The 12,297-nt window shown below is 35.3% G+C and overlaps 1 protein-coding gene across 1 annotated transcript in view; it reads left to right on the plus strand.

The window, feature by feature from the left end:
* Positions 1 to 12,297, plus strand: part of kcnma1a (potassium large conductance calcium-activated channel, subfamily M, alpha member 1a) — a 379,548-nt gene that overhangs the window by 181,401 nt on the left and 185,850 nt on the right.

Below are 12,297 nucleotides of genomic sequence, written 5' to 3' on the forward strand. Positions count from 1 at the left end.
ATAAATAAATAAATAAATAAATAAATAAATAAAAGTTTGACTAAACAGTTGGACAAAAAATAAATAGATAAAATAAAAAATAAAAGTCGAACTACACAGTTGGATTAAATAAATAAATTAATTAATAAACAAATAAACACAAATAAAAAATAAATAAATAAATAAATAAATAAATAAATAAATAAATAAATAAATAAATAAATAAATAAATAAATAAATAACAGTTGGACTGCACAGTTGGACAAAAAAAATTATAATAAAATAAAATAAAATAAAAGTTGGACTACACAGAATAAAAATAATTAAAACTATTAAAAAATGATCAAATAAAATATAAACAAAAATTTTGGATGCTTTTAAAATACTTTCTGCATATTTGTCTTAGCTTAACTTTCAGATGTCATGTAAAGGCAACATTTTGTTCAAATAATTTTTTTGCAAAAATCTCTTCCTAACCATAGAAGCCATCCCATACGGACCCAGACCCACAACCTATAGAGGTCTTTTATCAGTCTATATTTGTGTTTGTATATATATACAAATAAATAATAAAACCATTTTTGGGGAGTGGGCGTAACTAATGTTGTAAATGTAAGACAATTCTTTATGTGTGTATTTTTATGTATATATTTATGGTAAACGTAAAAAAAAGACTTAAAACGCATGAATACAAAAAGTACATTTCTAAGAACTTAGCATGTGTGTTTGACTGTAAAGCCTGCAAACATCTTTGCCATTTCTTTTAGGAATAGGAGTAAATTCCTCAATATCCTAGAATGTCTCTCCCATTGATGGGGTTTATATGCGTTTGTGTGTCCTTTGCTCCTCCAGTGTTATAATTGCAGTAATGGGTTTGCAGGGAGCTCGTGCGGGAGATGAGCACAGGACTGGCACCGATGTTTCCAGATGAATAACTGGGTCAGTTTAAAGACGATGCCTCTTATCATCTCCATCAGGACAGCTGAAATACTCCGCTTTCCAGCAAGAAACTCAATGGAAATGAGCGTATTGGAGATTTACATTCATGAATTTGAAATTGAATTGAATACATGTCTTTTTGATTCCAGTTTTGTGTTTTACTGTGAATTGAACCCACCACCTTAGTGTTGCTAGAGCTATGCTCTACTATTTGAGCTGTAGTAAGACTTTTTAGCATTATGTTAATAATTTTGGGGGATTTATTCAGCAATAGAACTAAATTTGGTTCAAATTATGCATGATCTCTTATGTCATCCATTCATCTGGTCTTCTCTCAAAGCAAGTAATTCCATTTTTCCCTCTTACAATTTATATAATATTTTAGTTTCCTATTATAAGGATCAAAATATTTAGTCATGTTACCAACTTGCTGAAAGCTCACAATACATCACTGAAGGTTCTTGATTGGGTCAGTCTAAACAAGCACACTATGCCCTCTTGTGGAAGAAGATCGTGAAGGCAATTGGCAGCCATTCTACTCAAAATGAAGCTGCATTAATGTGCTTCACATGCATCTTTGATCAAAAGCATCTCTTCTGAAGGGTGTTGAAGTGCTTAGTATCTCTTTCGCTGGAGGAGGAGCGATATTTTTCTCTCTTTCCACTTATCTTGAGCCGAACAGCTCCTCTTCCTCCAGCTGCTTCTCAATGGAACTCGCTATCGGCCAGACAAAGAGCACAAATTAAAAATGCATCAAGGTGTTTTCTCACTAGACAATGTGGGATATCAATCCAAATACAGCCTGGATGAAAATAATCAGCCTCTGGTCATCAATAATGGATGTGGTGATCTGGCTTTTTCAAAAAGGTTTATGTATTGCTTTGACAGGATAAACGTTAAGCTAAGCCAACTGCTTCATGAACTTGAAATGAAGGGCTGTGTAAAGTAGTGTGGGTATTGTTTGTGGTCGAGGACAAACTAAATGGTTCACCGATTGCTTTATTTTTTATTGTTTTGTCAGATACGATGATTGTGCTAGGTATTTTCATGGACTAACTTCAGAGTGTTCTTTGAGTGCGATTACTTGTTCAAAACCTTTTAGAGTTTTTATTTTCTTCTGTTGAACACAAAGCAAGGTTTTGTGTTGACGAATGCTGAATGCTGGCCATCAAACCAGCATTTTAAAAAATATCTTCTAACAATTATCTAAATGCAGATGCTTTTGGTCAAAGCGACTTACAATTGAAGAGGCTTTCAGCAATTCACTAAAAACCAATACACATAGTTCTCAGGAATTAGAATGAAGTTTTTTAGGTGCTAGAGGTTTTTTTGTAGAGAAAGAAGAGTGCTTCTACAGGTGGTGTGTCAAGCCCACTCACTTGTGTTTTGCACACTTCATAAATGCACAAGGTTTTTTTATAATTATAATGTTTTTTATTTATTGATAAATAGTCATTTTTTTGTGTTCAACAGAAAAAAAGAAACTAATAAAGGTTTAAAACCACATGAGTGAGAGTAAATCACTCTTTGCCCTTCTCATACATCGCCACACTCTCATAACTATACTCGCCATAATCACTGCACTTTTTAAAATTTGCACATTTAAAAATTGCACATATTCATTGCACTACATTGCACTGATTCATTCATTTTGAATTGTACATACCCACTGTACATATACATTTGTAATTATATTCATATCTATTTGCACACTTCAACTACATATACTCATCTATTGTAAATCTCTGTTCAAAGCTACAGTAATACAACCTGTATATAATGTTCATAGTCCATCCATTTGTAAATATCACTGTAGTTTTTCTATAACTGGACTTTATAACTTATACCTACGTATATCCTGCACTTGCTTCTATTGCACAGCATAAAAAAGCTATAAATGTTTGTTTTAATCTCCCCCAACCCCAATCCCCAAGTCCCAATTTATGGACAACTCCAGACCTATTTAAAGATTTTTTTTACCCCCACCCAAATCTCAAAGTCCAAACCTTGAAAAAAGTATTTTTTAACTTGTTCACAACTCACGACCTGTTCTGTTCCATTTAATTTGTTATGTGATGAGGATCAAGTGAACCCTTCTTTTTGTCAATATTATTGACATGTATTTGATTTTGAATGTGATTTTCAAATAGATTATTTTTCAGTCAATTTAAATGTGAATGATTAATAGTCCGCTATCTGTAATCATGGAAGAGCATCACTAGTTGTTATGGTCTAGGGTCAAAATAATCCTTCATGATTTGCAAAACTTTCAATTTTCATTATTATTATTATTAATTTTTTTTTATTTTTATTTTTTATTTTTTTTTATTAATCCTTTTTTTTTCTAATTTGAGGGGAGGGGTGTCTGTCTGAAAAACGTTATAACTGCAAGGTGCTAAAATCATAATTATGAAATGGGGAAAAGCTTAAATTAACAGTTTAAATCAGGGATGGCCAAACTCAATCCTGGAGGGCCAGTTTCCCTGCAGAGTTTACCTCCAACCATAATCAAACATACCTGCCTATAGCTTTCTAGTAATCTTCAAGACACTGATTAGCATGTTCAGGGATGTTTGATTAGAGTTAAAGCAAAACTCTGCAGGACACCGGCCCTCCAGTATTGAGTTTGGCCATCCCTGATTTAAAAAGTGCAGTTTGAGCTTTTTTCCCATTTCGTAATAAGTCATTTATAATAATACTAATACTACAACTACTACTACTACTACTACTACTACTACTACTACTACTACTTCTACTACTACTACTACTACTACTAATAATAATAATAATAATAATAATAATAAGTACAAATTTTACGGAGCCGAGCTTGCCCATCCCTAGTTGAGATGATCTGGCCATAAAACGTAATTTGATCTTAAAAATGTCCAATTATTTTGCACACATAATGAGTCATTGGGTCTAAAATTGCTCAAAAGAGCTAACCATTGGTGCAGAACTCATATGTGTGTAGAATTACTTTTCAAATAGACCCCTGCCTCTGACCCCATGAGATGAGCCGGTATAGTTCTCCATTGTTGGATACACAAACAGCCTGTCTGGCAGCTGCAGTTTCCAGTCTTTAATGTTTGAGATGTCCACTCTTCAGCCAACAGCCCTTTAGACCTTTAGGGCCAAGACAAGCCATTCACCTTACACCACACAAAAAAGACTTTTCCATTCACCTGGAAACTTAACCTAGACCAGTGACAGGACTTGTTCCATTTCCAGTTTTAGAGTGCCTAGAGTGTTCTGTGACACGCTTTTCAGCTTTGATCAAGTGTCATTTAAGCAGTAAGGTACGAGAGACTGTGTTCAAATGGTGCTATGGTTACAGCTAAAGGTGTTTGCCTCATCCCTAGTGCCTGATTTTATAAAATAGTTTCTCGAATACAGTCATAAATATGGAACATAATTAAAATGTGAAGACATTTTTTGGTGAAAAGATCAAAAGTGGTAATGTGCACTTGATTACATTGTGTTCTAGGTTATTGTTTGTGAATATTAAAGTCCAAAATGACAATTTTAATATGAAGTGTGCATGTTCTGTGTGAATGAATGGTTTGGTTTTGTTTACTACACATGAGGATGTGAGCATACATCTTTAAAGATGACCTGATTTACTTCACAAATATTTAATAGTTTCATGTGGAGGAAAAATATAAATAAGCAATTCAAGATAACATTTAATTTGAAAAGGTAACAGTTAAGGTTACTGCACATTGAATCCAAAATTTTTGTTTGTAATATTTCCACATTAAAAAAATTTATTTAGGGGTGGTTTGAAAGTTCAGAGCCACTGAAAAAGCCAAGCGAAAGGTAAAATACAGAATGCCATCACTTGAGCCTTTGGCACCGATAACTTTGACAAACGCAGTGCATAAAATAAATACAGAATGTTATGCACACTCCCCTGCTGAAATTTGGGGTGTGTGTTTGTGCGTCTTCATACCATTGATGTATTGCCAGTCTCTGTTCAGGATTTGTTTAAATGCAAAAATGTGTGAAGTATCACAAGCAATGTATCAAAATTCCACTGATTTACTAAAATGAACTTTGCATTTGCTGATAATCCAGCACAACTCTTTAAGGAGGAGAACTCTCCTTCCTCTCTATGCAGTATTGGCTGCACAAAATATGTAATGTAATGTAATACAATTTGTGTATTTGGTCGCACTTTATTTTGATGGTCCGTTTGTTGAATTTAAGTTACATTGCATCTACATGCCAACTAATTCTCATTAGATTATAAGTAGACTGATAGGTTGGGGTTAGGGTTAGTGTAAGTTGACATGTACTTGCTAAGTTTCTTATAGTCAGTTAAATGTCTTTTTAGCAGCATTTTCAACGGATACTAAGCAGACAGTCTACTAATACCATAGGAGAAATGGTCGTGCCCAACTGAGCTTGGTTTCTCGTGAGGTTTTTTATCCTTCACTTTCGCCAATTGGTGAAGTTTTTTTTTTTTTTTCGCCGCTGTTGCCACTGGCTTGCATGATTTGGGACTTGTAGAGCATTGATGGATTTGCTCTTCAGTGTTTGGGCTCTCAGCAATGAATATTAAACCACACTGAACTGGACTGACACTGTTCCAATTCACTATAATCTTCTATGTGAAGCTGCTTTTACGCAATCTAGATTGTAAAAGCGCTATAGAAATAAAGATGAATTTAACTGAATAGAATTTTGACTATTGCCTGCACGAGGATTCCCATCTCCGTGGTCCAGCATCATTCAGGTACAGTAAGATTTTAAATAGAGATTAAAAGTTAAGATTTTAACTTCCAGTGGAAAAAAAAACTTGTCCGTATGGAAGCTGGCAGACTGTATTGTGAATTTAGAGATGTGAAACAAAAAGCTGTTTGAGAAGCGTTCTCATTCAGTAGACTCAATAAGAAACAGCAGTATAAATCTTATTATATTGCATTTTTTCCTCCCTCTCTCTCTCTCTCTCTCTCCCTCCCTCCCTCCCTTCCTCCCTCCCTCTCTCCCTCTCTCTCTCTCTCTCTCTCTCCCTCCCTCCCTCCCTTCCTCCCTCCCTCTCTCCCTCTCCCTCTCTCTCTCTCTCTCTCTCTCTCTTTCTCTCTCTTTCTCTCTTTGCAGGGCAGGGATTTTCAACTGATATGGTAGTCTGCCAAAAATCTACTTACTGGAAAAGACAGGCGAGGGTACTTCACATCCGTGCTCTTTAATCACAAGGGTTGTGCAATTCTGCCTTTTCGCTGGCCTGCAGTTTCAAAGTCTATATTTCAGAAAGATGTATATACTTCTGAGCCCATTTTCATAATGCCACTTTTAAAGTCATTCACTGATTAAAGAAAAATACCGGCTGGGATTCAAATACAATAATTCCTCTTATGTATTTAAATTCATTTTGGTCATAGTTGGTAAAGGTGTATGATAAAAGATAAAACAAGATATCAGATAAAAGATATGTGAGAACATTTGTGAATATTTCAACAACAGTATTTTTGCCAAGTGTGTGTGTTAAATAGTACCATGGCTGGCTTAGAACTTTCATGGTTAGGTAAATATGACACCGAACCCAAGCCCCTGTCTTACCTAGTGATTTGTTGAATTTTATTCAAGTAATTTGTTAAAAATGCCTTTGAACATTTTAAAGCTGTCTTCATGAATCCTTATATCAACTTATTTATTCAACAAGCAGTCATGAAACACTGCAGTGTTTCACATATTCTGGTAACACTTTCGTTTAGATGAAGATTCATGCTATTAGCTACTGGATTATAACCTGTCTTTAATAATATAATTGTGCCTCTAATAAGGCTGGGCAATTAATCGAAAAGTAATCAAAATCGACATTCTGTTTATTCTTCTGTGTCGAGAGCCCTCGCCTTCGCTGACACTGATGCTGACGAGCTCCTCTCAAAAAGATTAGCTACACGTTGCAATGATGCATAGCGCAAGCTCTGTGATTGCTTGGTTTGGTATCGTTGACAAGTGTGGGCGGAGCGGAGAGGGAGTTGCGAACCTGTTGAAGCTAGTGTTTACAAGTGTCGAGCCTCGTGGAGGAGCTCCATATGGAAACTTGTGTTTTTTGTTTAACTTTTGAAGTTATTGCATGTCCGCCAGTTCCCGCCTCTGAATGAGTGAGTTTGAGCTACTTCTACATTAAGGTAGCATTCAGAAAAACAAACAACTGTGAAGAAACTTGAAGCTTAAGTTCTATTTTTAATATAAAAAACATTGAAAATGATTTCAGTTGTTTCCAAAAGTGCAAGTTATTTATTTTCAGTTTTTTAGGCAACGTGTGTTTTAATTTCAGTTGTTCAACGTTGATGTTTATAGATAGTAGATGGTGTGTGTTTCCTTCAGTTATTTTAAAATCAAGTAATGCACCCTTCATTCAAAAATCTCTCACTAGTAATATGTGAGCATATTTACTGTACAAAACCTGTCAATGAACTGTGAGGGTCAAAAATATTATAATTAAATAAAATAATCGTTCATTAATCGTAAGTGAGTTAAAATGTTTAATTTATTGAGATTTTGATTTTAAGGCCAAATCGCCCAACCCTAGACTTTAATATTATTAAGATATTAACTGTTCATTACTAGTTACAGTAAGTACACTCACAGAAATAAAGGACTAGATCTGTCAGTGGGGTGGCACATTTGTACCTAATGTGTTCATAGTTATACCTCAAGGGTACATATTAGTACATAAAAAGTACAAAAGTGTACCTTTTAAAATGTTAGGCACAAATACATGTTTTTGAGATACCAATATGGACTCTTTAACTAAATTAGACAACATTTTTAACTTTAGACTAAATTTAACGATTTAGTAACATTTTAGCAGAGATGTTTAAACAATAGTTACAGTTATGTGAAAAAAAATAGGACAGCGGATGAGAACCTGGGTATTTTGTAAGGTTGTTTTTTGATATATGGTTGTGTAATCTCAAATTTTAACAATGCAGAAAGATTAAGGTAACATAACTAAACAATTAAAACTGAAAAAAAAAACATTTCAAGATCTTCTGTAAATGTAATTCTACAAAAATGCACATTCTAACTGAGGAAAAAGTTAGGCCCTTTGGCTGAAATAATTGCAGTGAGACTTTTTTGTAGCCATCTACCAGTCTCTGACATCGATTTGAGGAAAGTGTATAGCCCACTCTTCAATGCAGAATTCTTTTATCTGTGAGATGTTTCAGGGGTTTCTTGCATGTACAGCTCCTTTAAAGGGCACCTATGGTGAAAAATCTACTTGTAGATTGTTTGGACAGAAATGTGTGTAAGTATAGTCATATTAGGGTGAAATAAACACACCCAGTCCTTTTTTTTCTTCCTAATTTAACAACATAAAAACCGTGGACCAATTGGAGCGGTTTTCAGATCGACCGCAACTTTACGTAGGAGTGCGGTCCCCCCGGCCACCAATATTGATTGACAGCTGCGAGCATTAACATGTCCCGGTAGTCATGTGTATAATCATATCAACAAGACAGGACGAGCACAAAGCAACCGGGAATAAAAGGTGTGTTCAGTTCGCTAGGTTCATCAATCATCATCAAACGTGATCAAGAGTTTTACAAGTAAAAATAAAAGAGTTTTACAAGTTTAAAAAGTTTTAAAACAGTGCACGTGTGTAATGAATTATAGCGATTCGCTTCAGATTCACTTCATCAGCACAGCCGCGTGCCAGAACAATTATAAAAGAAGACGCTTCAATCCCGGTTTGTGGACGTTAAATCAGGTTTATTTTGTACATTAACATAACAGATATCCATACAGTAGTGGATATTACCAGTATCATGTCACATATGCGTGCAAAACGAGTGCAAAGCTAAACGCGCTGTCTCTCTCTCTCTCTCTCTCTCTCTCTCTCTCTCTCTCTCTCTCTCTCTCTCTCTCCTCTCTCTCTCTCTCTCTCTCTCTCTCTCCTCTCTCTCCTCTCTCTCTCTCTCCTCTCTCTCTCTCTCTCTCTCTCCTCTCTCTCTCTCTCTCCTCTCTCTCTCTCTCTCTCTTTCTCTCTCTCTCTGTATGTGTGTGTCTGCGCTTTGTGTGTGTGTCTGCGCTATGTGTGTGTGTGTGTGTGTGTCTGCGCTATGTGTGTGTGTGTGTGTCTGCGCTATGTGTGTGTGTCCTCACTGTGTGTGTGCGTGAACTTTGTAATGACATTGTGTGTGACTCGTTGCAACTCCACAAAAAAAATTACATCAAATACTGATTGTTAAAGTTCTTACTGTATTATTTCTCACAAACGTTATGTGAGATCTGCTTCCTGAGGCAGCCGAGGACGGCGATTATAAGAACAAAAGACTTATATTAAATATGAAAAAAGGGGTAACCTATGTGCCCTTTAAAGTCACCCCACAGCATCTCAATGGGATTAAGATCTGGGTTTTCAGTCCTTGTTCCAGGACTCTCTATTTCTTAGTTTTCAGCCAGTCCTTGGTTGATTTACTGGTCTGTTTTGGGTCATTGTCATGTTGCATGGTCCAGTTGGGACAGATGGTCTCACATGTTCCTCAAGCACCCTCTGATACACCTTACAATTCATGATGGATTCTGTGATGGTGAGCTGACCAGGTCTTGCTGCAACAAAGCAACCCCAAACCATTAACAGGGGGATACTGAAATTGGGACTCGCCATAGGCCAGACTTCAACCTGTTGTATCCATACTGTATGAGCACCACATTACATATAACTGGATCAAATGTGTGCAATTTTCAAAAGACAACCGTGTTATCATATGGTCTTATTGATAATGCACTGTAAAAACTGAACCATTGGGTCAATCTAAAAAAATGACTTCAACTTGATACACCTTGAGCTTTTTTGCTCAACTGAATTTATTACTGTAAACTGTAAGTTGAAGAGTAATTATTTTAGGTGTAACAAATTCTAAGTATTCAGTTTTCTCTTTTTACATTGAAGCACAGTTTACTATGGTTGGAGAACAGCAAGTCATTGTAAAATCTCTGACAAGTCATCTTAAAATCTCTCATTTTAAAATAATTTTAATGGCTCCTTCCAATACCTTTTTTGGTGTTTGGAAAGTGTGTGGTTGACACTTGTTGGTCATGTTGTGCTCGTGTTGGGTGTATATGCATGTTCACTACTCTAGCACACACCATAACATACTGTAGCAGCCATTTGATAGCTGTTGTATCAGTTTCACTTGATATGGGGAGAGCGTGCATCTCTTATGCAGCGGCTCAGAGAAGATCAAATGATTTGACCCTTGTCCCATGCCCTGCGCACCATTGTGTTGCAGGGCTGATGGCTCTGGGGCTCCCTTTGTTCAGGGGCATGAGTACTGTGAGTTGTGTGGTGTATAAAAATGCACTACTATTAAAAAGTTTGAGGTCAGTATCTTTGATGCTTTTATTTGTTTGTTTAACTATGACTTCCAAATAGACATTTTAAATTGATTAAAAGTGACTTTAAATGATGTCACTAAAATGTTGGTTTCAAATAAAAAGTCTAAATTCTTTCATATTAATCACTTTGGTTTATTTTTTAGTGTTGAAAAATATGTTACATTTATAGTAATGCTTTTTTTGTTATTTGGATGACTGCAATCTTACACACCACCAGGAACACACACAGGAAGAAATGTGAATATCCGCATGGTGAAAAAATGTAAAGCTTGTATAAACATTTATCATTTTATTTAGCAGTATTTTATATTTGGCCTGAAATCGTGTGTTTTTTATTGGTGTGTCATTGGTGTCTCACAGTAACCAGAACACATACATTTGGTAACTGCGCCACCTAGTAGTCCCGCGTTATAAACCCTTAACTAACCATCAATAATGAATCTTCCAAAATAGCTTATAAATGTTGACCATGTTTATTGTGGTAAAATTATCTCAACTTGTTCATTGGGTCATGCCGAGAACATTGTCAAAGTGCATCTGAGGCTGTAACTCTGCAATGCTTAAAAATATTGACACCAAACTTAAGGTTCTTCATTGTCACCCAACACTGACCACAACATATCAATGTTTTCATGATTTTCTAATATTTTTAAGTGAAACATACTTAAAATGTTTTAAAAAAACTCATTGTTTCACTTGGTCCTTTAATTGCTGCTTGCAGCTATATTTAATAATTGTTATCCGTTTCTACATTCTTAATAAAACAGATGTTCTAAAAAGTCCTAAATATACTCATATATAAATGAGTTCTTTCCATTTGGCCAATATGCAGTTGAAGGCAAAATGATTAGCCCTGCTGTGAAATTGTAATTATTTTCAATAATTCCCTAGTGACATTTAACAGAGCATTACATGTATAAAATATATTCCTATAGTTTGGATGGAGTAAAGTCAGTTTTAATAATAAAAAAATTATAATTTTTAAGGTCAAGGTTATTACCTTTTTTTTCCCTCGATTGATTGAATTTACAGAAAAGATAGATATCGTTATAGGATTATACATTTACTTATGTTGAAATATGATTTGTCATATCGCCTAGCCCTAAGAGTTATATTGCCAGAGTTATTAAGAAACACTGATAAGATATTAAGCATCACATATAAAAGCATATAAAATAATGTTTTTAAGCAGTGATCATGTTCATGTTGCACTCAAATGAAATGTTATTGTGTAAATTATAAAAGTATTGCTTTCATTTATTTTCAAATATGAAGCTATAGACCTGTTTGCAAAAAATGCTTTTTTTTGTTGACAGCAGATTCATATTACAAACTTTGGAAGATGTTTGGCACATTTTTGCTTTTTTAAATGCACTTTACATAACTTGAAGCAATGAAGTTTGTGTGAAGCATCGATTAATGTGAACCCAAGCCAGGTCATCACAATCTGCTCACTCAACACTCAACTCATTAAATAAGCTGCCCACCCTTAAGTCTCCACCTGGATTTAACTAAGCAAATAGGTAGCAGCCTGGAAAATTACAGCATGGATAATTATGCGTACCATGCAAGCCTGTGGGGGCAGTGGTAAAATCTGTGGATGCTCCACTCCTTCTTTGATCAATGTTATGTGAGTTCAGCCTATTACCTGTAAATACAGAATGACCAACCAGGTGATTCCATCAATGTTTTTTTGTCTTACTTGATGTCAGGGGCATATTCCAAGATGAAAATGTCAGGATTCATTAGGATCAATTTGTAAAAGAGCTCTTCAGGTAGCTTGAGACATAGTTGTAACACATGGATTGACCACCACAGAGTCCAGATCCTAACCCTATTGAGAATCTTTAGGATGTGTTGAAGGAGTCTTTGTGGTCCTACTTTCTCATCATAAATACAAGATCTTTGAGAAAAATAAATCCAACTCTGGACTAGTGTTGTCACGATACTGAATTGCTGTACCAATCTGTACTGAAGTTTTAAAAACATCCATTTTCCGCTTACATTTAAGCAATGTTAGCCATGGAT

This window comes from Danio aesculapii, chromosome 13 (assembly GCF_903798145.1).
Source record: "Danio aesculapii chromosome 13, fDanAes4.1, whole genome shotgun sequence".
In the NCBI taxonomy this organism is placed as follows: domain Eukaryota; kingdom Metazoa; phylum Chordata; class Actinopteri; order Cypriniformes; family Danionidae; genus Danio; species Danio aesculapii.